This window comes from Polyodon spathula, chromosome 7 (genome assembly GCF_017654505.1).
Source record: "Polyodon spathula isolate WHYD16114869_AA chromosome 7, ASM1765450v1, whole genome shotgun sequence".
In the NCBI taxonomy this organism is placed as follows: Eukaryota; Metazoa; Chordata; class Actinopteri; order Acipenseriformes; family Polyodontidae; genus Polyodon; species Polyodon spathula.
In genome coordinates this window covers 53,102,667-53,127,623 of record NC_054540.1, presented here as the reverse complement: position 1 = coordinate 53,127,623, position 24,957 = coordinate 53,102,667, and the positions used below count along the sequence as shown (strand labels likewise).

Here is a 24,957-nt window from a genome sequence, read left to right as displayed (position 1 = left end):
TTTGGCCTAAATGCAAAGCATTATGTTTGGAGCAAACCCAACACAGTGCATCACCCAAAGAACATCATCCCTGCTATGAAGCATGGTGGTGACAGCATCATGTTATGGGGATGTTTCTAATTGGACTGGGGCACTTGTCAGGATAGAAAGGAAAATGAATGGAGCAAAGTACAGAGAAGTCCTTGAGGAAAACCTGTTGCCCTCTACAAAAAAGCTGAAACTGGGATGGAAGTTCACCTTTCAGCATGACAACAACCCAAAGCACACAGCCAAAGCTACCCAGGAGTAACTAAGGAATGAAAAGGTAAATGTCCTTGAGTGGCCCAGTCAGAGCCCCAACCTAAATTAAATAAAAAATGTGTGATTTAAAGATTTCTGTCTGTCAACCCTCCCCAAGGAACTTGACAGAGCTTGATGTTTTGTAAAGAAGAATAGTCAAATATTGCCAAATCTAGGTGTGCAAAGTTGGTAGAAACCTATCCCAACAGACTCACATCTGTAATTACTGCCAAAGGTGCTTCCACCAAGTATTAACTCAGGGGGGTGGAGACTTTTCCCCTTAACTGTGTGGAGTATGATGTGTAGATAAGTGGAAAAAAATCCTCTTTTAAATGCATGAAACTCTGAGGCACTGACACAACAAAATGTGAAAAAAGTTCAAGGGGGTGTAGACTTTCTATAGGCATTGTGTGTGTGTGTGTGTGTGTGTGTGTGTGTGTGTGTGTGTATATATATATATATATATATATATATATATATATATATATATATAGTACATGTGGTATAAACTTAAGGTTTAAATGTAACCCTGACTGAAGTACTGATGTGGCTTTCATAAAAATAAATGCAAAAGCTGCTCACTCTTTATATTTCATAGAAATATAATTCTGGAAGTTGTGCAGCTGTACCTAATAAACAATCATAGACGTGTCTATGCCTGACGTGTAAAATGTCAACAACCTGACACAATGACATTCCATTTTTAAAGTCCCATGTTGACAATGCACAGTGCAGCAGAGGGTGTCTGGCAGTATCTGCCAATGGAATATGAATTGTGTGGATCAAATGGGTTTTGAAAACATTTGTATCCCCCAAATATACAAGAATCGTGTCCTTTCATCCCTGCGGTTGGAAAAAGTGATCTGTGGGGAAAGTCCAGAGTAACTGTTAGATTGATGGAACTGTCAGTGGTTACAGAGTGGGTTGCAATGTTCTGGAGCATTGTCATCACTTACCTTTATCCTTTACACTGCCAGGAATCTATTCAAAGATTTTCCATGAACAGAGAAAAAAAAAACAAAAAAACTTGTATGTTGTCAGAATGCATACATTGCAACTAGAGCTAACCGTCTATGACAGTAATATTGAATGGATTGAATTTTGATAAAGCCACAGTAAATAAACAATATCACTAAGATTGTGATAATTTGGTACAGTGTAGTAAAAGGATGTTGTCAAACTGTGCTTGTGTTTGTTTAAAAATACAGTTTAGATTTAGAAGATGCAGATAATAACATATGTAAACTGAATCAGTTTATGGATGGATAGTGATGTCAGCTACAAGAGCGCTCTGTTTAGTATAAAATGACAAAGAAAATAAACATAGACATTTTCAAACATGACATCCTCAGTTGCTGTACCCATTTAACTTGATTTGAGGTTTCATAATAAATTGTACATGGTATGTTTTTTAGACTGGGACTTGCAATGCTGGCAGTTACAGCATATTATAAAACAGATGGATCGCTCAAAAACACAGTGCTCCTAAAATGAAAAGCTAAGTGTCCTGAAAAAGCAGCAGTTTATTCTCTTATCTACCCCCATGCAATCTCAAAAAGCTTATTTATCAATTACAATATCGTACAGTGTTCTCGCCTCCCAGCAGGAGTGTTGCTGTACTTCAGCGCTCACAAAACGAGATACAACTCTGCAGGAAGTCTGAGAGCTCTGAGGTGCTATATAAAAAAGAAATTAAAGAACAAAATATATTTTGACATTTATTTGCCTATTAAAATCAGCCTTCGAACACTGTGGCAACTTTTAAAGCCTACTGACAACTGAATGACTGAAATGAGTGCTAATGGACATTTTAAAATCTATTATCATCCGTTTTCTTTCTCACATGGTCTGATTACAACTAGGCCATAGGAGTGAGTTTGAACTACAACAAACCATGCAAGTAAAAACAGAATTGTTAATATATGGAATTACCAGACTGGTTAAAGAAGTATCCCATTTAGATCACGTGGTAAAGGTTGTGGGTTCAAATCCTGAGATCCATGTAAAAAAGTGCTGAACACATAGATGTAGTTATATATTTTCTTGGTAAAACTTCACTGTGAATGACTGTTGAAACCTTAAGAGCAAGGGTCACCCAGTAAGAATAAGAAAAGGAGAATCAAAGTGATTATGTGTTGTGACACACCAATTGTTTCACTTGGACTTCAAGGATTTGTATGAACTTCTCAGAAGAGGCTTATGTGGAGTGGAGCTTGTGGGTCTATAATATTAAAGGAAGATGGGTTCCTTTGATCTTAGGAAAAGCTTTGTACACCTACTCCATACGAGTGGTCGGAAGAACGATGTGTGTCCTTTAAGAATCTGTGCACGTTGTAGTTTCGAGCTGACAGTGCGGGAGGGCTTTGACTGCAGACTTAAATCTTAAATGCACAATTCCTACAGTAAAGCTTGGAATGTCTTACCTTCTTGTTCCCTGTGACAAGAAACCTACTGTGAAAAATGAGTCACATTTCAAACAGATTTTCTATTTTTAGACAATAAAAAAATAAGATGGATAATCTAGCCTCCAATATTTGCGCACACACACCCACACACACATATTTGTATATATATATATATATATATATATATATATATATATATATATATATATATATTATACGGTGAATTTTCCTACTGTGACTAACAATCTGATCAGGGTACTTAATATCTTGCCACTTAAAGGATTGATTCCTGGTGAATGTGTTTCATGGTAAATAAGCTAATGGTGCATATATATATATCACACTGACGGTATGAAACATATTTAAATGTGATTCAGTATGTTTCTTTTCATGAAATTGCGCATAGATTTTCAGTTTTAAATGTGTTAAGGCTTTGTTAGTGCTTTCATCCAGTACAACTTTTTCTTCACTGAAATGTTTGAAAACTACCAGTGTAAAAAACCCAGGCAGACCACAGCATTACAGTAGCTATATGGATCTGGTAAAAAAAAAAAAAAAAAAAAAAAAAATGCACAACAGTCCTGATCCAGTAACTATAATAGTGTAGGTCTGATAAACCAATGTACACGTATGGTTCATTGCAGTGCACTGTAATGGATTACACGTGTGGTTTATCAGATCTTACGAATGCTTTTTTTTTTTTTTTTTTTTTTTTTTTGTGTAATACATATGAAAATGCCATTGCCATTGCCGGTGTTACATACAGGGCTACAAATGCAGTTCAGTTTATACATATATTTGCGCAACAAATTCCTGTTGAGAACAACTGCTATTTTAACACCTATACAGCAATTAAACTGATTGATTTGTTTTGGTAAGACAATTTTACTGCAAATGGACTTTATTGTGTGTGTGTTTTTTTTTTTTATTTATTTTTAAATTTTTTTCTTGAATTCAAAATCACCGTTCTTCAACCGGCATGAGCAAGGCTACCAGTTAAATTGTAACATTTTCCCCCACAAGGTGTCTCTAACGTTGACTGAATGTATTTGTCCTCCATGTTCCCAGAAGCCATAGCAGGTAGTCTGCCTCTCTTTGTTGGTGGCGATATTTGTTGTCTGCTTGGTTGGTAACCAGGAGGAAATAAGGAGCTGAGAGTGATCCTAAAACGTTCAGTTTCAGCAGTGAGTAAATGTGACTGTTATTATAATTTGCAATTGATAAATAACGAATAGCTTATTTACTGTTTTATTAATTTAAATAATTGTTATTGGTTCGTGTTTGGAAAGTCAAACGAAACCACCGGACGAAGTTTGAGCTGTTTTTGGTCACATTACGATATTGTTTGATAACAAACTGCACACAAGTTGTTTATAAACAAAAGTGTACATAAAACACATCTGTGTTCATGATACGAAAACGTAATTAACCATGCTGGTGTCTTAGCTTTTTCATGTTGGTGAAACTACTTTGGCTTTGTCCCAGTGCATCGTGGTGCACCTAACAGGTGCCGATCATTATAACCAGCCGCTGCTAATGTCTTCATATCCCCAACATTTTTGATTCGTCAGCAAAATAAAAAAAAAAAAAATTGTCTGTTATACTTACTATAGCTGTCAGCAGCCATTTATAATGCCAACGCTTGAAACACAGACGCAGTTATAAAGCAGAAGCATCTATAGTAATATGTGGGGGAATTTAAAAGAAAGAGAGTTTCCACCAGACACACACTGCACTATTACTCGGGGTTTGTTTTGCTTTGTGATTGTGGCTCTTAAAACGGTAGCCATCGACATAAATGTAAATTCATGTTGATAAAATATTGTTTTCCACATATCACAAAATATATTAACAAATAATAGTGATCATAAACTGCTTCTATAGCGTTTGGCGAAATTTAGGTCAAATAACAGATTGTCAAGAAAGATGCACCATTGGATTTTGTTTCCTCTCAAATGGACATTCAACAGAATATTTATCATAAAACTACATTGATTTATTTTCAAGCTGCAATATTTGTAGATACCGTCCAAATAAACGCAGCTACAGCTGATTTTAGTCATTCTGGTGCATTTATAAAATATATCTCATCGCTAGACAAACATCTTTTATATTATATTGAATTAAGTTTGGTCTGCCAAGGAAATTATGAACATATGCATAAATCAATCAAAATATAAAACAAAAATATATAAAGAAACAAAATAGAAAAAAATGCGTTGCTTTACGTTTCTTTGTTGCTGGGAATATTTATGGCATATGCATTTTAGCAGTTAATGGAACCCAGACATAATTTGCCAGAAGTCAAGTCTGTGTTGTGGATATGCTTCAGGGATGCATGTATTAGCAAGAATTTGGAAATCAGATTGGTTCATCAACGATTAAGACACTGGAATTATCAAGAACACCAAATACATAGCAGAGAGGTGAAGGTCAAAGTTGCATGTAAGAAATCAATATAATTATGTAACTTTACATACTTTTATGTATTCTTTGATTCCATCCACTTGGAAAACTGATCTTGTTCACTTGATAGTTATCGGGTAAGCTTTATATTTTGGCTGATAAACTGAAAACTGATCTTCAGTGTTACAGTAAATGGCCATGCTCTTGATCAGAACTGCCCGTGGGGTTTGCGTTATTTCTGTGAGCACTGTGAGGTTCCAGTATTGTTAAGAGGTGGCTTGGTAAGTAAATTGTCCAATTTACTGGTTCAACAAGCAGTTTGTTTGGTACATAATTTCTCCCTTAGATGTATTACCCAAAGGTACTACAAATACAAGTTCATTCAGAGCATTTTATGTAAGGTACTGTTATCACAATAATGTGGGAAATCCGGTTCTACAGAAGTCCGCAGCTGCATTAAACATTGTAAAAACATTTAATCATGTGATGTCTACAGTATAGGGTAATCCTTCACTGACTTCTAGAAAAGCTCCATTATGTAAACCCTATGAAGTAAAACACACACATATATTACCTACATACATACATATACACACACACTGAGCATCAAAAGAAAGTTATCACTTATATTTGGATAAAATTCCCTAGATGTGATCGAAAAATTACAAACTCTGTTTTGGAGCAGGTGCAGTGACTTTTTATTGTGCCGATTAATAATTGACATTGTGAAGATGCTGCAAAATGATCTGTCGATCTTGGGCAGGTGTTGTGACGCTTGGTCTCCCAGTTCGTGGCCTGTCATCGTGTCCGGTTATATCGTCTCGCCAGCTTTGAAATTGATGGCTGTGAGCACCCAAGATGGTGAGCCACTGTACGCTGCCCTAGTTGAGCCTCCAACATGCTGATTGCACGAAGGCGCTGCTCTCTTCACAGAGGTGGCATATTGTTTCTTTTTCTGTGATTTTCTTTATTGCTTTTATTCAAGCTTACAATTCAACAGCTGAAATCACTCCATATCCAGTGTTCAATCAACCGTCTCACTAATTAGGTGATTAAGTGCATATGCTTCAGTCATAGTCTCTGAAGTGTGTCATGGTCAAGGGTGAATGATCGAGTGATAAAGAAACCAAAAACATTTTGTCAATGTCCATCATTTATATACCTTTTTTAAAAAATAATAAATGTTATGTTTTTTTTTGATACTCAGTATATTTTATGTATATATCTCTCTATCATGTGTCAATACTCAAAGGAAGCACTGATATGAAAATGTCTCTAGAGCATTTTACACCTGTTTTATCTGCACCTTGTTAAAATTTGCTGTCTGTTGCCAGTTGTCTAAAATGCCTAAAGCAAAATTTCTCCATATAGTTTAATGGTGTACTAATCAGCACATTTAATTGAATGCTTTGGATAAGGGAGACTTTTGTATTCTTAAAATGAAGATATTAAGTCTGTTCTAATGATCTAATCAGCAGTGTATCTAATTGCCCATGTTTTAATAATAATCTTGCTGGGTTTTTTTTTTCCACTAAAGGTAATTTATTGCCCCCTTGTTAAAATCATTAAATAAATGAGCCATGATAGGCATGAATAATGCAATGACTTAATACTACTTTTGTGTCTCAACAAAACAACTCCCTGCAAAGATACCTTGTAACAATCCCTAGGAAACGCAGAAATTACACTAATGCCAGTCTGTGACCAAGGTCTGGGGGGGAGGGAGACATGACCCTGTAAGACTCCATAAAGCTATCCTGGCATTTTGAATACAATATTGTCATATTGGTTGACAGTGTTTAATGTGACTTTCTTTTTGTTATCGCTCTTTGCTAAGGCACTGTAACCATTCCCTGTGCGGTTAGGGGAGCCTCTTATTCAACATACTGCAGCTATTATATTGGTTGCAGACAAACCACTGTAGAAGCTTGATGTGTTTAGTAGATAGATCAATATGTATTTTATTAAATTTCTCCTTTTACTGCCCCGGCCAAGAATCAGACCCACTGCCTATTAAAAAGTATCTCGATGCTAACATTTGAGCTATTGCCTGGTTGAGAAATATTTTTTTGGATTGACTTGATATATCCTTTTCCTCGATTTAATGTCTAAGTTTATCATTTTCTTTTTGGCAAGCCTTTAAATATATCTCTCTTGTAAAAGCTGACTTTGGTGTTTCCCAGGACCAGTCAGAAATTGTTTTCTCTAAAACAAAATAGAAAATAGCTTTTTGACCAATAAAACTGAGTGTATGTATTTGGGATGGTGGTGGGGAAGATTCAGGAAGCATATGTGTTTGAAGTGGGATTTATGGGTATGTATGTCTGGAAATCTAAGGGTTATTGTGTAATGTGTGTTTGTATTTGTATCTAGTATTTCTGTAATAACTGAGTAGGAAAGTTTGCTTGAAAAGATAAATAACTCTCCACATGCCAAGAAAGATATTCTTTTATGATTAATGTTTGTAACCTACATACTTCCCAAGGCAGTAAATACAGAACTACTCTATCAGATTTATGAAAAAGTAGATCATTAAGAGCTAGGCTACATAAACTGTTATGTACTAAAAATGTTGCTGTAAGATATACGTAAAGAAGGAGAACAGGCACCTCCTTGAATCACAGATTTGAATGCTGTCAGTAGCTGAAGTGTGATTGATTGTACCACAAAGGGATCATTTATTCTCTAGATGTAAAACATACAAACACACTATATCCCAGGCTATTATAGTTACCCATTTTAATAGAGCACATTGCTTAATTTTCTGTAATTATCTCATACTTTTGCAATTGCTCTGCTGGAAACTATCTCCAAAAATAATCTATGGACTTCTGGCTTATAACTACACTATAGCTGGATTTATTACTGTCCTTGAATGTCAGTGTTTAAAATCCTTTTTTAAACTAGTATTCTGGTATTAACAGCAAGACAATAATTGTGTTAGTCATGTGTAGAATTCCTGAGAAATCAGTCTCCAGCTGCATACAGTTCTCTTATGATCTTCGGTCACAAGACAAAGTACTGAAAGATTTTGCTTAAGGAGTTTCCATAACAGTGAATGTGAAAGTTGCATCTGAAGTGAGATATGAGCAGTGGGAATAGCGGGAGGGGCAGCAGATGACTAAAACATATAAGCTGCCCTTGCAGGGATGCTTAATAAGTAATGCTGTGCAGTTCATTCTTATGTTTTGATTTTCTTCCCAGTGAAATCTCAGCTGCCCACACTCTTTCATGTGACTTTTGTCTCTGATTCAAACTGTAATATTGGCATAGTTGAGGGGAGTGGACCAGTGACATGCTTTGTAATCAAAATTAGAGCTCGCAGGAACATGAACAAATATCAACTACGTCTGCACATGTAAAAATGTAAGCTTGACATCACAATTGAATAAGCACTTCCATAGATATGTTTTAAAAAAAGGTTGACATGCAGATGGACAGAGGGAATATGAACTTGAAAATAAACAAATGATCCTATAGGAAATGGTTCTCTGTTGAATGCTTTTAGATATCTGAGTCGTGATAGGACTTGGACAATTCTTTTTATTTATTTATTTGTTACTAAATACTGTATGCAGTTTGCTTTCATACGCTGAAAAGTAGAGGTTTGTAGTAGCATGATTGTTTTTATATGAAGTTCATAATCAGATTTTTTACATCGGCATATAGGGCATTAAGCATTACACACATTTTTGTTTTAAAATCTTTAACAGGTTATTGGAAACAGCATAGTTCAATTTGACATCTGAACTTATATGCAACAGACATTCATATTTAGACTAATTAATAACATCTGAGTCGGTGGGTAGCATATGAGCTGACACGGAATAACCCTTTCATCTTGTACAAAGAGTTTAAAGTGTCATTACCAAACACCATTACAGCAAAATTGACAACTATGACTAAACCACTGTTACAAAATCAGGATTTTTAAAAAAAATGATTATGTAATAAACATAAATGGAAGATTTAACAAAATAGGGAGCCATAATTCAATTTTCAGTTAGGATGAAGTCCAAAACACTCTGTCTTTGGTGTTGTAGATTATGATGCCATAGAAGCAAGACTTTCCTGAGGATATCATTATGGAGGGTTTATTTGATAACCTGTAATTCTTCTGCAAGGCACACGCTGTACTGTGTAGACATGGATTGCAGTAAGACTCCCACTGATAGCTGTTTCAGCCATTAAACACAACCAAGGCTTGCTAACGTCAAGCTCGAAGATATGCAGTGGGCGTTTTTATTTCCATCCATCTGTCGATCAGGTTTATTATAGATGTTGTTGAATTCATGCCATGCATATTTGATCACAGTTATGGCAACTAACCAATGTTACACTTGAAGAATTTAATCCTTTCAATATATCAGTTGATGTTATAGCTTAATGCTAAATAATTGATATAAAATGCTCCCCCTCCCCCAGAGTACTGTTCTTCAGATTTTATATATCTTGCACCTTCACTTTAACATATACAAGTGCCTCTGCTCAAAACTAGTGCCTTTAGCCTGATGAACACACTCGGAAACTGGGTAACATATTTTGTTGCTCCTGTAGGTGGCACATGTGCTGCTTGACACAGACCACTGAAGTGCCTCCTACTGAGAAACATTACTTTTATTTAGCAGCATGTATTGCAAAACCTTGTTTATCTCTGTGGGGAGGAAGTGAAAGGGTTTATAGAGCATTTATCTTTTGAAACTGTACACAAAAAGACTTTTCAGAAGTCATCTTTGGGGTCTGTTTCATAGAATGGCCCAAACTTCAAAGGTTAAAAGGATGAAACAAAAAATAAAAATAAAACTGAGTTACTGAATTATTGTTATTCCTTGCTTACTGGCCTTCCTGACTGTGTTCTCTAGGACTTACAAATCATTCCCAGTTTTATTATTATTATTTTTTTTTTTAATTTCTTAGCAGACTACCTTATCCAGGGCAAAATATCACAAGACAGTATAACACATTGGAGATCAACTCTGTATGTTCTTCCTAATTACTTTTGGATTGATTTCTTAAACATCTTCCTCAATTACTGCGCAAATCCGGCTGTGCAAGGTCACACCATCAGCTCTGGCAGCTCTGTCTGTGAACTGCTGACTTCACAGCACTTTAAGTTGTTTCTGGAGGTCTCCAAGGTATCTAGCCTCTCCTTATTATGCCCTATGACTTTGGAAATTCTTTGTAGAGGAGTATTGACTCATAACATTTGTGACTTTAACACAGTCTTAATTTGTGCACTATCCAGTTTAATGCAGCTGATCATATACAAATAGTTAATTAAAAGGTACCAAATTGAGTGGGAAAGTCCCTGAAACCAATTACACAGGTAACGCGTTTCATGATGTTTTAGCTTAAAGCAAATAGTTCCTCTAAATCTGAGTGAATAATGAGTGTTAAAACTTCTGTGTGAATTGGATTAACTGGGATTTGAAACATCTACAATTAAGGGTCACTACTGGCTGACTGTTGTACAGATGTGATTGTTTACGCTGGAGGTGATTAGGACTAACCATGCATGATTGGGTTAGTCAGCAGATCAGACACAATAGCAAAACCATTACTTGCCATGACATTAAGGCTAGATTTGGCCATGTTCAATTTCCCTGTCTCTTACTAAGGTTGTTTCTCCACCCTGTCTCTTCCAGTGGAGATACTGACATATCAAATGAGGATAAAGATAAAGGGATGTTTTTTATTTTTTTATATCTCATAGTTTTGTATTCGATTTCCATATTGTTTGAAGTGAAGCCATAAAATGATGTCCGTATGACTTGATTAAAGGGTACTCATGTGAAATAATCATCCATTCTCCTCTTGTCTGGACAAGTATTGCTGTGTGGGGAAGTTAACAATTTTAATGTGCTGTAAGTAAATGAGAGAATTTCTCTTAAGCAATTTCCTTTATCAATGAGAGAAATACCTTCTATGTAGTCGCAATTTGCATCTGAGATTTGGAAAATGAAGTAATCTTAAATTAGCCAAGTCAATCATGTTATAGGTAACTGTTTAAACCCATGCATGCCTGTTTTACCTTGGCTACATATTCACAATGTGCTGAACTTAACCCTCTTAGTCATGCTAATTAAATACAGATCTATAAAGCCTAAGATTTGTGACATTTGACAAGTAAGGTTTTGAAAGGATAAAAAATTATGGTAAATGATTACTGTGGAAATTCACTGTTTTGGGGGGTTGTCTTGCAATCATTACTGCCCATCCTCTTAAAATCCTGTTATTTTAATTAAATGTTTATTTTCTTGATGCTAAATGGTTAGCCTAATCAGGGAAGCAGATTAAAACACAGCTGTGTGAGTATACATTCATAGTAATAGCCAGGAAAGAGAGGATTAAAACATCAAATAGGTTGTATCCATTTTGTAAATCCAACAGTTGTAAATCTGGTCCAAGATTCTGTCTTGAGTAAGGAGTCCGAATGGCTTCTTTCTTGGATTTCTGGATAATTCTGTGCTATATCATTTTTGTCATATTTGTTTGTCACATGGTCTCTTGGCCATGTCTGTTGTAGATCTTGAGAGACCTGGCATATAAAAATAAAATGTAATAAGTAAATGAAATAAATAAGGTATTAAATGTGACACATTATACAGATCCACAGAGTTCACAAAAACTAGTGAAATAATTTGCTAATATTGAAGCATACGCATAGCGTATCCATTTATGAAGGCTTTAAATTTGTTTAAAGAAAGACATTGCAGTTTTAGATGTTTTAGAGACTGCCGATTGTGTTTAATGTAGGTCGAATTCATACATGACAGTGACCTTCAGTAAGCTTAACTATATCAGCCAACTATTAAATGGTAGGTAACTCCAAATGAACAATAATTATATCTATGTGAAGATAAGACTCCCCAGTCCATTTATATAAATCTCAATGACGAACAGAGTTTAACATGTCGAAGCTGCATGATACAGAGGATATTGCTACTGTACTACTGTCGAAGAAGGTCAGTCCACCCAATGTTGTTGTTTGGTATCATGTACTGTGTTTGTAGCAGGGAGAATGTGAGCCCTGGTTGCAAATACTTAAGAAAAGCACCATGCGTCTGAAAGCTTTCTTATTGTGAAACACCATGACCCAGAGGGCATTAAAGCGTTTCTGGATAGTATATGACTTGGTAAGAACCAACAGACAGCAGGCTGAATTAGCTTGACTTGTTCCATGATCAGGAAAGCAATGTTTAATGTACAGGCTATAATTGAATCATTAAAGAACCTTTTTTAATGGATATGTTCCCTGCTGTATACAGGATGTCTTTGTACTTTTTGTATTTGTCAGTGAAAGATGAAGCACAGTCTTGCAATAGCCTGTAGCCAAGATTATTAAATTCTTGACGGGTACATTTTGAGTCTCTACAAACAAGGGGTGGAGTGTGTTCTGGTTTATTGGTTCCGAATGTCTAGATGCATTTGTTTTTAGCGATTTACTCTGGCTACTACAATATCTTTGTTTGTGTACTTGTATGTGTGAGACATTTCATACATACGTTCCAGGGTGTAATGTAAAGGCTTTTTCGATTAAAGACACCATGCAATTTCTGCAGTTACACATTTTGCTAAAGCTTCTCATAAAGCATGCATTAGCTTTATTAACTTTTCATCATGTATAATCTGGGAAAGTGCTTTTAGCCCAGCTCTTGTTTTTTTTTTTTTTTTTTTTTTTTTTACTGAATTTGACACGGTCTCCCAGGCTACCCATAGTTTTCCCCAATATAAATTATATAGATAAATGTTTAATCAATAAATCTGAATGTCCTATAAGTTTGACTCCTCAATGATGATTCTTTATTATTTGAAAATGTGTTTAAACTTTATTGAAATAAACTTTATATTAGGCTAGTAGTAGCTGAAAATAGAAGGCTGCATTAATGCTGAAGTATTATATGTTAAACTGTTTGTTTATATATATATATATATATATATATATATATATATATATATATATATATATATATATATAAAAAATTAGGTACAAAAAACAAACAAACAGGGTTTTACTTAAATAACACGTCATGTAACATCTAGCTGCAGTTGCATAGTTTCATCTAGCAGTCATATGCTGTGTTAATTTTCTATATTCAAAATCCTGTGGTCCAATAGGAGCAGGTTTTTATATTACTTTGTGTGTGTGTGTGTCGGGGGGGGGGGGGGGGGGGGGGGCAGTATGTGTTAAGAAATAGTTTTTAAATCCACTGAAGTTGAATAATAGAGAGTGTCAGTCTGGATAGCATCCCTCCACTAAAAAGCTCTTCTGTATGTAGCAATACTTTAAAGCCTGTCTCTGTCCAAATTAAGTGAATGCACAATTCTTTCTGAGACTGCAGATAAGCTGTCAGCCAATAGAGGCACTCAGTGATAAATGTGCCAAGCACAGATTGCTGTTTAACGTGTTATAAAAGGCATCTACTCCTTGCTCTACAGTAATGCAGTGCACGTAATGCACAATAATAATAACTTCAGGAACACTGGAGGGATGAGATGTCAGTTTTTTAAATGAGAGCATATTTCTTGATCTTGAGGAGGAAATCAATGCATGAAACGTAATACGGTGGATAGCAAGTCTGGAAGCATTTCAGTAGAGCTTTTAAGGCTCATCAGTGTTAAAATATCATCTTTTAGTGCATTTTATAAATTAATACTGGGCAGAATTATTACTGCAAGAGAAACTTAAATTCCTCTTCACATTCAACATTTGTCCCATAACATACCTGGTCATGGACTGTAGATTTTGTGGAAAACTGTTGACCCTTGGGTAAGGAGCAGTGAGTTTAGCCATCTGTGTTCAGTCAATTCTTTGTCTCTGAGGTCAACAGCTTTTCTGCCCTCCATATTTGGGTTGGATTCCAAAAACATGTCATACAATACTGGTCAGTTGCATTGCTAAGAGCAGTGGAAGATTTACATTTATTTTCTAGGATAGTGGTTGCACATTTAAGCTTGTGGGTAGTTTTTCCATTCCCGTTCAATGTACCCGAAATGAGATTCCTGCAATGCTTTTTTTGTGTGCCGTTTATTTTAAACCGCAACTGCTTTCGACTTCACGTCCCAAACTCTAAGCTCTTTGAAGGTGTCTTTTTGAAAACAAAATCGAATCTGAAGCCTGGCTCCCGCAAACAGCTTCACAAATGGCTGTCCGTTGACTAATTGGCCACCCACCATTCACTGCCTCTAAAAAAGCTTTGTGACTTACTGATCTATCATTGCTAATTGGCTATGAGTCAGTGGACAGAACAGACTTGGTGTAAAGTACAGTGTAGCTGATTCAATAGGTGAAAAATTGGGACAAATTAGCATTTTCTTTGCCTTTTTTTAGTAAATAAATACAGTAGCTGAACAGGTTTAAAGGCACTGCAGCAGTGACGCAGTAATGGAACAGTTAAAAAGGATGTAGTGGAAATGCAGCCTCCATCCATTCCGGTTATTTAAATAAAAGATTCAGGCGTTTCCTTTCGACTTGGCAGGTAGACCAGTTTATGGTTTTTCGCACGCTATTTCTTGTCCGGCCCAAACAAATGTGTGCAGTTCAGATTTAAGAATTACCATATTTAAATCCCAAGTTGACAAAATCCAAATGCATTTCAAATGGCTATTAATATCTTGTAATGGGGTTGTTCTGTTACTGTGTAAGGTATCCGACGAGAGAGAGACAGAGTTTGTATTTGAAAACGCTCCGGTGTCCAGGTTTTATTAATACAAATGGACAGGCAGTTGCAGTGGTTGGTGGCCGCCAATAAGGTACCAGGAACCGTCTCCCTGCATAAACTAAATAAACTTTGATAGGATTAAAAATCCCCTAAAATACACCCTGCCTGTTGTCCTAAGGCTATCAGTTAAACACGCAGTGGTCCTAGGCTCACCCTGGTTCCACACACCGTCATGAGGGTTGTCCTCCTTCACCTCCAGGCTTGCAAAAGAAAGCACAAACAAAGAACCACCAAGAAACTGGTTTTAGATGAGGCAGGTGACCAGGGTTAATTGATTGTCAATTCTTCAATTGGCACCTGGCCACCTGCTGCACATTCTGTTCCATTAGACAGGGGGGGTTCTAATCTCCCAGCACTGCCATATCTAATCAAACAAAAAGACATTCTTATTTGCAAATCAAGCAAAAACATATTCTTTACAGGGGCAGCTCCTCAGCACTGCAACATTTCTTAAGCTGTTTAGGTAGAATTTGAGTGAAAATATAGTGAACAATTCCTACACTAGTATCATTTCAAAATAAATAGTGTAATTGGAACTGATGTGTTCTAATGGGGATATCATTTTGATTCTCATTAATTCATTGATTCATGTACTATTGTGTAGATATCAGAAGCGACATCTCTGCCTGTGTATTCTGCTGAGGTTCACTTGCAGTTCTCCAGCACAAGATGGTAATGTTGCACTGGTTTATTTGTTAGTTAATTGGTTCTGTGTACCAGATCTTGTCAGATTACAGATGAATTACTTTAATTCTCTGTTGAATCAGTGGTGTATCTGAATTTAATTCAATTTAGAAAAAAAAAATCATCTTTGCTTCTCTTTTTAGACACAGTAATTTGGCTGCAACTTGGAATAACAGATTCATTCTTCGTCCTTAAAAATAAAAAGCTTGGCCGATTTTTCTGTTACATGCTTATAAAAAATAACTGCTTTTTCATAATGGAGATGTTGATAGGAAGTGTGCATTTTGTTTTTCAACAAAATATGTTTCCTTTTGATTTTTTCTACTTTGTGAATTAAATCATTAGTTTAAAAGTTTTCAACAGCCTGATGGGAAAGGCAGCATTGCACTTACAAAGACTAATCTATCTTATTTGTCCAGGTAATATCAAGCAGTTTAGTCAATGTCATAGATTACTTACTGGATAAAGTTATACCAGCTAGGGTATTTGACATTTTATATCTGGTCTTTCTATACTTTTATAGAAGTTTGTTACTACATTTTAACATGTTAAATATAATTGGTACCAAGTTATTACTCTTACCGTGACTGTCAACTCCTAAATGGCCGAGAAGTATATCTTGAGGCTATATCTTGGGAACATCTAGTCCTTATTTGATTAAACCTGAAGTATGCCTGTTCATATGTGTCCTCGCAGTTGCAATACGAATGCTACCTATTTTTTACACACAGAAATATCACGGGCACAGAACAGTGTCTTCCATGGCATCTACGAATCAAACGGTTAACATCCCTGCCCTGAAATTCAAACCTAAACATGCACTGTAATTTCTTTCCCCTTGAAATAGTGAGTTTTTATCTGAGAATTTCTACAGCAGATCTTTAACAAGCTGTTTGAGGAGGGTAAGAAATTATTGTTGCACACCCCTGGTCATTTCTAACCCTGATACATTAGATAAATTCAGTCTTGTTCATGCTTGCTCATAGACTGCCCAAATATGCAGGAGACTATTAAACATGCCACGTGTCCAGGATTGCAGAATGAGGTATATTATTAGTTAATAAACACATTCATAATCTTAAAATTCAGAAAGTATTCCTTTTAAATTTCCATTCCAAACATACAGTACTTCATAAGTAGGACTCAGAAGGCAATGAAAGAATATCCTGTTTAGTCGAATCAGTATATTTTAAAGCAATAAAGTCTCTTATTCATTAAGACTAGTTTTCCCTCCAGAGCCTTTTGCAAAGCAGGATGTGTTGATTGATAAATTAAAAAGCTGCGTTGCTAAGTGCATTTCTTCAGTAACAAGATGCTTATTGTGTTACTCTGAAACTGATGTGAAAGAGACTGAAGCAAGCAGACTATCCTAGTGTCAGGAAGCTATACAACCAGAAAGGCTGTGTTCTAACCATAGAATTGAAGGAAGCTAGGTTCAAGAGACATGAATGCAGAAGGCACTGTTATAATTAATGGTCAATAATGTAATTATACAGTGCATGTGGGTGCTTCTGTTGGTGAGAATGCCATTCATACAATTAAGGAGGCTGTGTGGTCCAGAGGTTAAAGAAAGGGGCTTGTAACCAGGAGGTCCCCAGTTCAAATCCTGGCTTACTCATTGACTCACTGTGTGACCCTGAGCAAGTCACCTAACTTCCTTGTGCTCCGTCTTTTGGGTGAGACATTGTTGTAAGCAACACTTTTTGATCTGGGGCTTAAACCTGTGTGGCACTAGAGTGAGTCATATAAAGATGTTGGAGCCAAAAATCAGGAATTGCAAATTGAACATCAGTACTGGGGTACCCTTAAGTTTAGACTTGCTTTTCTCACTCTAGCTACTGTAGGTAGCTGACCTGTTTGTAAATTAGACCTGTTTGTAGAGTGTTGAAGCAGGGCAGTATTCTGTTTACCAGTTAATAAAAAAAAGCTTATTGAGCACCTTTGCAATGCAGTGCTAAATATGTCAATATATTTCAACCCGATCGTTGATTCTCATTACTCCTAATAGCTTTTCCAGTACACTGAACTCTTTGTACTCTTGGGCATGTAAGAAATAGAAGAGACGGGTGATGTATTGAAGGATGTGTGAGGAAATGGCCTTTGTGACAAAGGTTACATTTCTTGGCAACCAAAAAGGTGTAGAAAAGCATCGGTGCTCAACTAGGCTGGCATTTGTTTACTTCACTTTTTGGAAGAGCTTCTTAATGGTGTGGATAAAAGACAATCTTGTCAGTGATGTTTTCTATGTATGTCAACAGAACAGGGTAAGTGTTCATAACTTTGGCCTTCAAAACAGTTGGAGTCCATTGGAAGAACAGGGGATTTACATATTTGTTGGATTATCTCGACAAACACTGAAATGCCTCCTCTGGGGAAGTTTTCCAATATATTGCATGAACCAGTAGAAAAATGAAAATAATGTTTTTAATCTCCGAAACAGTATGATTTTTAAAACATTTTTTTTAGATAAATCGCTTTGCAAATTGTGCTGACTTCTAAAGAGCAAATTACATCTTTTTTCAAAAATTAGCAACTAACTTAGTTGTTTCATTCCTCATTCCACTCAAAGGGTTATAAGCACAGCAGTATTCCTATCTCAGAAAACATCTCCATACCGTTTCTTTGAGCTTATTTATTATTGTCACCCATCTAATAGCCTCCACAAAAGCTGTGCGAGAGAGTGTATGTCTCTAGTCCCAGTGTGACTTTCACCCCCCTCCTTTTTACTTTGAACAGAGTGCCTGTGTTCCTGAGAGCCCCTTCTTTTCACATTTACTGCATAAGGTTGATAGCATAGGGAATAAGGGGTAGCTGGCCGTGTTTAGTTCTGCTATAACCAATCTGCTTTTATTTCATGTTGTTCTATTAGTGTAGGTATTTTTCTTTGTGATACAAGTGGAAATCTGGTTCCCTTCAGTATTGACCAAAATATAAAGTACAAAGGCAACCTCTGTTCAATTGTCACAGTGCCGACAGCTCTCGCCGGACGTACAGCCATCTACATCAAGTAGATGTAGGTCTATATCCTGCTCTCTGCCATTTTCCAAAAAAGGTTTGAAAATCCAGGCCCTCTTTAACCAGAGTATGTCTGCCTACTACAGTATCGGTTTTGTTTGCCTTTTACTTATTAATGGTTCTCCTTGTGTGTGTTTGTCTGTATACAGTACCAAACAAAAGTTTGAGTATACTTGCTACAAACTAGTTTTTTTTCATAATTTTTCATAATGTATACGACGTAAAAAACATTTCTACAATACTTGAAAATGAAACAAGTGACAGTATACAAAAGTTTACAATATACAAAACAAAACATAAGGAGTATCAAAGCAATGTTCAAGAAAATTGAAAATTGTCTCTAAATCTTGGATTCCTCAAAATAGCCACCCTTTGCCTTAATAACAGCCTCACAAACACGAGGCATTCAGTTAACAAGTTTCAGCAGGAAATCACCCGACATGTCTTCCCAGCTCTTCTGCAGCAATTCCCAGAGATGTAGGGCACTTGTGGGTAGCTTTGCTTTGACTCTTCTGTCCAGTTCATCCCATACAAGTTCTATGGGATTGAGGTCTGGAGACTGGGCAGGCCAGGTCATTAGATTGAGTTGTCCTTCACTTTCCTTCTTCGCCAGATAGTTCTTGCACAACTTTGAGGTGTGTTTCGGGTCATTATCTTGCTGAAGAATGAAGGACTGCCCAACTAGCTGTAATCCTGATGGAATGGCATGCCTCTGAAGTATGCTATGATAGCCATGCTGGTTGAGCTTGCCATGGACTTGGTAAAGATCACCAACTCTGTCACCAGCAAAGCAACCCCAGACCATGACACTGCCTCCTCCATGCTTGACAGTGGGAACCACACATGCAGAACTCATGCGCTCACCCTCTCTGTGTCTTACAAATACTCGGCGGTTGGACCCAAATATTTCAAATTTTGACTTATCGGTCCATAAGACCGACTTCCACTCCTCAAATGTCCAGTTTCTGTGTTTTTTGGCCCAGGCAAGTCTCTTCCTCTTATTCTGCACTCTTAGCAATGGTTTCTTTGCAGCAATTCTTCCAGTTAGGCCAGCTTCACACAATCTCCTCTGAACAGTTGATGTTGAAACATCTGTACTTCTAGTAGCATTTAGCTGAGCTTGTATTTCAGGGGCAGTTAATCACCGGTTTCGCAGACTTGTGACTCGAATGAACTTGTTCTCTGATTCTGAGGTCACCCTTGGCCTGCCTGACCTTGTTCATCCTCATGAGTGCCAGTTTCTTCAAATCGTTTGATGGTCTTGGCCACAGCAGTTACAGACACTACTTGACCTTCATTTCTTAAAGTAATTACAGACTGTCTCTTTGCTTAACTGAGCGTATTTTGCCATTTCCTGCTCCCTTACATTCAGGAATGACAAACTTGTGCCTATGCTACCTATATTTATAGTAATCATGGACCCTCACCTGTTAACAATAATTGGTGACAAAAGGTTAATTAGGTAACATGCTAGTTAACTCAGAGAACATCTAACAGACACTTTTTATAACACAGTGTTATACACATTTCAGTCTTTTAACTGACATGGGCTTCAGACTGAAATCCCCTTGCTTTGGGTGACCATTTCATTGAAATTGACAAGATTTACATTTTCATTTTAAAATAATTTTTTAATGCAATTCACTTAGGATTATCAGCTTACATAAGAACACGTACAATATAATGAAATATTAAGTGTTTATAGACAAGTTTATACAGTTAAAAGCATAGATAATCATGAAAAACCTGGTTTCAAGCAGGTGTACTCAAACTTTTGACTGGTATGTGTGTGTGTGTGTGTGTGTGTGTGTGTGTGTGTGTGTGTGTGTGTGTGTGTGTATATATATATATATATATATATATATAATAAAAACATGGCTTGGAAAAATAACCACCTCTGATTGGTTAAACAGCATCACATACCGTGTGTATTGATAGCGTATACGATATCTTGCATACTGATGCGTCGATTCACACTGAATAAATCACTATGCACCACTACATTCTAAATTCCATGACAAACTGCCATGTAATTTGTTATTAGTTACAAACCACTGCCAAAAATGAGTGGCATTTCACTTATTTCCTTGAATATATTTGGGGATGAAAATCCACAAAACTGGTACAACACCAGCTTTCTGAGTGAAGACAGCAAGTCTGTCTGAAAAACTAAATAAGTGCACCAGCAAGAACAGACACGAGAGTTGATGAGGAACAGCTAAATGAAATAGAAGAAAACAAAGATTGAAAAAAACACACACAAAAAAAACTACAGTATGGGCTGGTTAATGTAAAATTAACCAGACCAAAATTATATACACTCCTTTTGTGACTTTGAAAACATTTTAACTAGATCAGACATTAAAAATAAATAAATAAATAAAAAAATTACTGAAATGGTGTGTTTTCAGTTTTCCTTAAATTAAAACTCCATCCAAGCATAAGTGTAACGTTAACGTGTTTGAGATACAGTAGTCTAACCCATTTTCTAAGTCTCTTGTACTCTGTAGCTTGTAAACAATGTATTTGGTATTTGGAGTTACTGTAAAGTGGTCTTTAAAGGGTACATAAGGACCTTTTATTTTATTGTTAAATGTTCCAATGTGCTGTTTACATAGTGTGTATATTTAATTTTTAAATTTTATTTTTTTTTGTTTTGCATTTAGACCACTTTTTTAAATTGCATTCCCTGACTCAAAGTGGCTTCCCGTGTACCAGCATGGACCACTCAGAATCCCATCATCCTCCTGCTCACTGGTAAATCCATCTTAGTTACATATGCAAGCAGGAGGATGATGGGAAATGTAGTTCTGAGGTCCATGCGGGTACACACAAAGCCATCTTGAGGCAAGGAATGCAATTTAAAAGTTTAAAAAAGTGGTCAAAATGTAAAAGGAAAAAAAAAAACAACAGTACACACACCTTACGTAAACAGTTATAGCAGCACATGGGAACATGTAACACAATAAAAGTACTCTTAATGCTGGAGGTTTTGTACAAAGGCACATGTAATAATTGTAGTGATTATCCACCGAATAAAAACCGTCTTTCTGAATCTACAGAGGTCACAGAAACAAAAAATTGTCAACTAGCCCTGTGAGTCAGAAGGGTTGGGAATGGACTTTAGCTTTTAGGTAAACAAGAAGCAAAACGCCATTTTCTGTTTGGCAGCATATGTCAGATGTAGGAACGTCTGCTACGATTTAATATTGCAGATTTAGCCCTGGAAGCAAAAAGGATATTAAAAAAAATTCAGTAGTGGTTTTTATTTAATTTTAAATAGGTTCCAGTCATGATCTAAATGAAGACTTTGTAACTTTAATAAAACTAATTGTTTTCCATCACTTTATACAAACACTGTTGACACTTGTAATTAAACTGTGAGTTGATGACTTTGTGTTATATTTGATATACCCGGGAGGGTCCCACCCCACCCCACCTGGACATGAGATTTGTCTGGGAAACCAGGAAATAGTGGTTGCATTATCAACAACGACTGCGTTCAAAACAAGAAATCACTTTGCGTAGTAGGAAATAAATACTTTGATTAGCATACTGGCTTATTCCAGCACATATTTGGCACATTGATAATTAGTTGAAAGTATTCAACTAATTCACTTTCACTGGAACATGAGTGTGATTAGGAGATTTCTTAGTCCATTTCTGAAATGTAAGTTGATCCTTTTAAATCATTCAGGGGAAGTTGGATTTGGTATGAAACAATCTTAGAAATTTACATAGTGATGCATAAATCTTTTTATAGTAAATTCTAAGCTTATAAATGCCCCAGCTGTGTGTTCATTTAGTTACTTAATGCGTTTAAAGATCCACATATAAACTCGAGCAAAAGAGACTAGGAAAAAGCCATTTTATAAATGTATGTGCTGTAATGAAATAATATTTGTTGTATGCCCAATTAATTTACATCTTGTCCTAGGTATCTGTCCAGATTAAATGCAAAGTAAAAATGGGTTCAGACATATCGTAAGGAACTCGTTTTGGAGCCCTCACTTCAAATAGACAAATAGTCGTGGGTATTTGGTATTTACAGCTATATTTTATTATCTTTAGATACTCAGATACTGAACGTTCTGTGACTGTACAATCAACACCACATTCGTTCTTTCAAACAGCCCCTTGGTCAGTGTTGTTGCGATTCAATGCTCTGTCATGTCGCCTGTACATGTTTGTCCTGCAGCCTTACCAAGACACTCCTCGTCCATTCTTGAAAGTTGTATCAATACGTAGAATGTAGAAGAAAAATCTCAGTATATAGGCTCTAATTATATAGGGAGCACTTTCCTATAACTTAAAAGATTTCTCTTAATTTGCAGCTTTAAAAATAATCCAGTGCAGTCTGCAGTAACACCCCTAATGAGTTTCTTGTTCTAATGGTCACAAGGACTTGTTTCATTAGCATGTGCAGAATATATTAAGTAGTTTTTATTTGAGACATTATTTCATAAAACCTGTTATGCTTCCTAAGGCACGATTTCTGTCTTGCATTCACATGTGACCCTTGTATTGCGTCTAGAGAACTGCTCATCAATTTGTGATATTTTTTGAGATGGAAATCTGGGTTTATATGGAAGAACCTATCATCTGTATGTCACACCTACTTTTTGTACCTACATATGATGTGATTATTATTTCTAGGTAATGGGTAGCATAACTATTCCAGATAAATTAAGTGATTCATAGTTTTCTACATTTAAAATATTTTACCTTATGTCCTTGATGGTGAATGTTCCTGGAGATGGAGTATGTTTTAAGTGTCTGTGTCTTATACTGTCTTTAAGGGCAACTCACTAGTTCAATGAAGAATGCAGTACTCAGTCTTTATAACGAACCTGTTGGGTCCAAACCTTTTGTTTGTTATATCGAGGGGTTCATTACAGCGAAAGGACAAGAAAAATGAACTATAAACTGTTGGAGTAAGTTAATGAGATGAGCTTGTGAATACAAGTAGAATTGCATGTACCTCTTCGTCTCCTGTATGCAATATTCTGCCTTTGCTTTATCCTGTTCGTTAAAGAATTAAAACGCAGTACAGAAAGGACAAATCCCAAATTGAAGCTGAACATTTATTCAAAATCAATCTGACATGAATTGTTTCAGAGTGCACCAAATCTTAATCCAACATGCAAGAATCCCAAACTGAGCTTTTATTACAAATCCTGACATGAAAAGTTTGACATGAAAAGTTCAAGTTTTTTTTTGTTGTTGTTTTTTTTCTTTAATCAAATTTGCTTTGCCACATTGTTGCTGAACAAGACAGTGTTTTTTTTTGACAACCTATATTCATGACAGAGATATGCCAGCGTTACTCCTTTTCAAGCCATTAATAAAGTTTCCAGCTTTGTTGCAACATAAAATTATTTTAGTTTTGGATGTATAGTTACACACTGCGAGTTTTTTATTAAGACAAAAGAACTGACTTTAATATATATAATTTGAGGTCCAGGGACCAAGTTCATTATAATGAAGGCCATTATAGCGAGGGTGTACTGTATTTTAACACCATTACTGTATGGCTACTTCCAAATTCTGCATACTGGTAGCAATCACTTCCATTTCCTACCCTTGCCCATTACATTTCAGTGGTGCTGTATATAAAATGACAGCTACAGTACATGAAGATCTTTTTTAAAGTCCTGCAAAGCAATTCCTTGTTCTATTGAAATGCTGGGTAAACTATAGATTAACGGATTATATACCTGTTCATACAGGAACAAAATGATGCTTGATTTACAAGGAAAAGGGGGAAAAAAAAAAGTTCATTGCAAAATTTTTAGAAGAATGACAAGTCCTTTTTGGGGCGTTTCCAAAAAGCAAGGGATTAAAGGTTAAATCATTTCACTTGAATGAGCATTCCATCTTCCTGATTGCGATGTGATCATGTGCAGAAAACCATCTGTTATAAGGACAGGGCCTTGAGTGCTGCCTGTTGCTGGGAGATTTTATCCTGAAGCCCTTTGCTTGTTCTACATCACTTTGTCACTTCAATTTCAATACATTACTTTTTTGCTTATTTAGCCCCTTGACATCACCCACTCTAGCTTTCAGCAGACAGAGATTGGGGGAGCTGCTATAATGGAATAAGTGGTTTATCAGAAACCCAAGTTATTACCAGAATAATAATGGTACAGGCTATGCAGTCATTTTGTTATATTTTATTGTCATGAGACTTTACATACAAGATGTTTCAGATTGAAACAAGCATGACATTTTATTTAGCTGTGTATCCATATGTGAAAACCAATGTAGACCTTTGTGTCCTTTTAAAACGGTGTTCAGATACAAAAGACAAGTTTCAATACACAAGCTCATTTATGTGCATTCGGACCACTTGTGTACCATATTCTGTGCTCTGTCAACATTCTTTTTTCGTCAGGGCTTTTAAATGGAGAATTCCCACTCCAGGAAAGTAATCTGTTAAATTGTTA

The 24,957-nt window shown here is 36.1% G+C and overlaps 1 protein-coding gene across 6 annotated transcripts in view; it reads left to right on the top strand.

Moving 5' to 3' along the window:
- Window positions 1-3,793: 3,793 nt before the first annotated feature.
- Window positions 3,794-24,957, top strand: part of LOC121318781 (ecto-NOX disulfide-thiol exchanger 2-like) — a 127,370-nt gene continuing 106,206 nt past the window's right edge. For all 6 annotated transcript variants that reach the window (XM_041255832.1, XM_041255830.1, XM_041255828.1 and 3 more), the window contains exon 1: window positions 3,794-3,868. The gene's annotated coding sequence lies outside the window, so the exon portion shown is untranslated. The remainder of the gene's footprint in view (window positions 3,869-24,957) is intronic.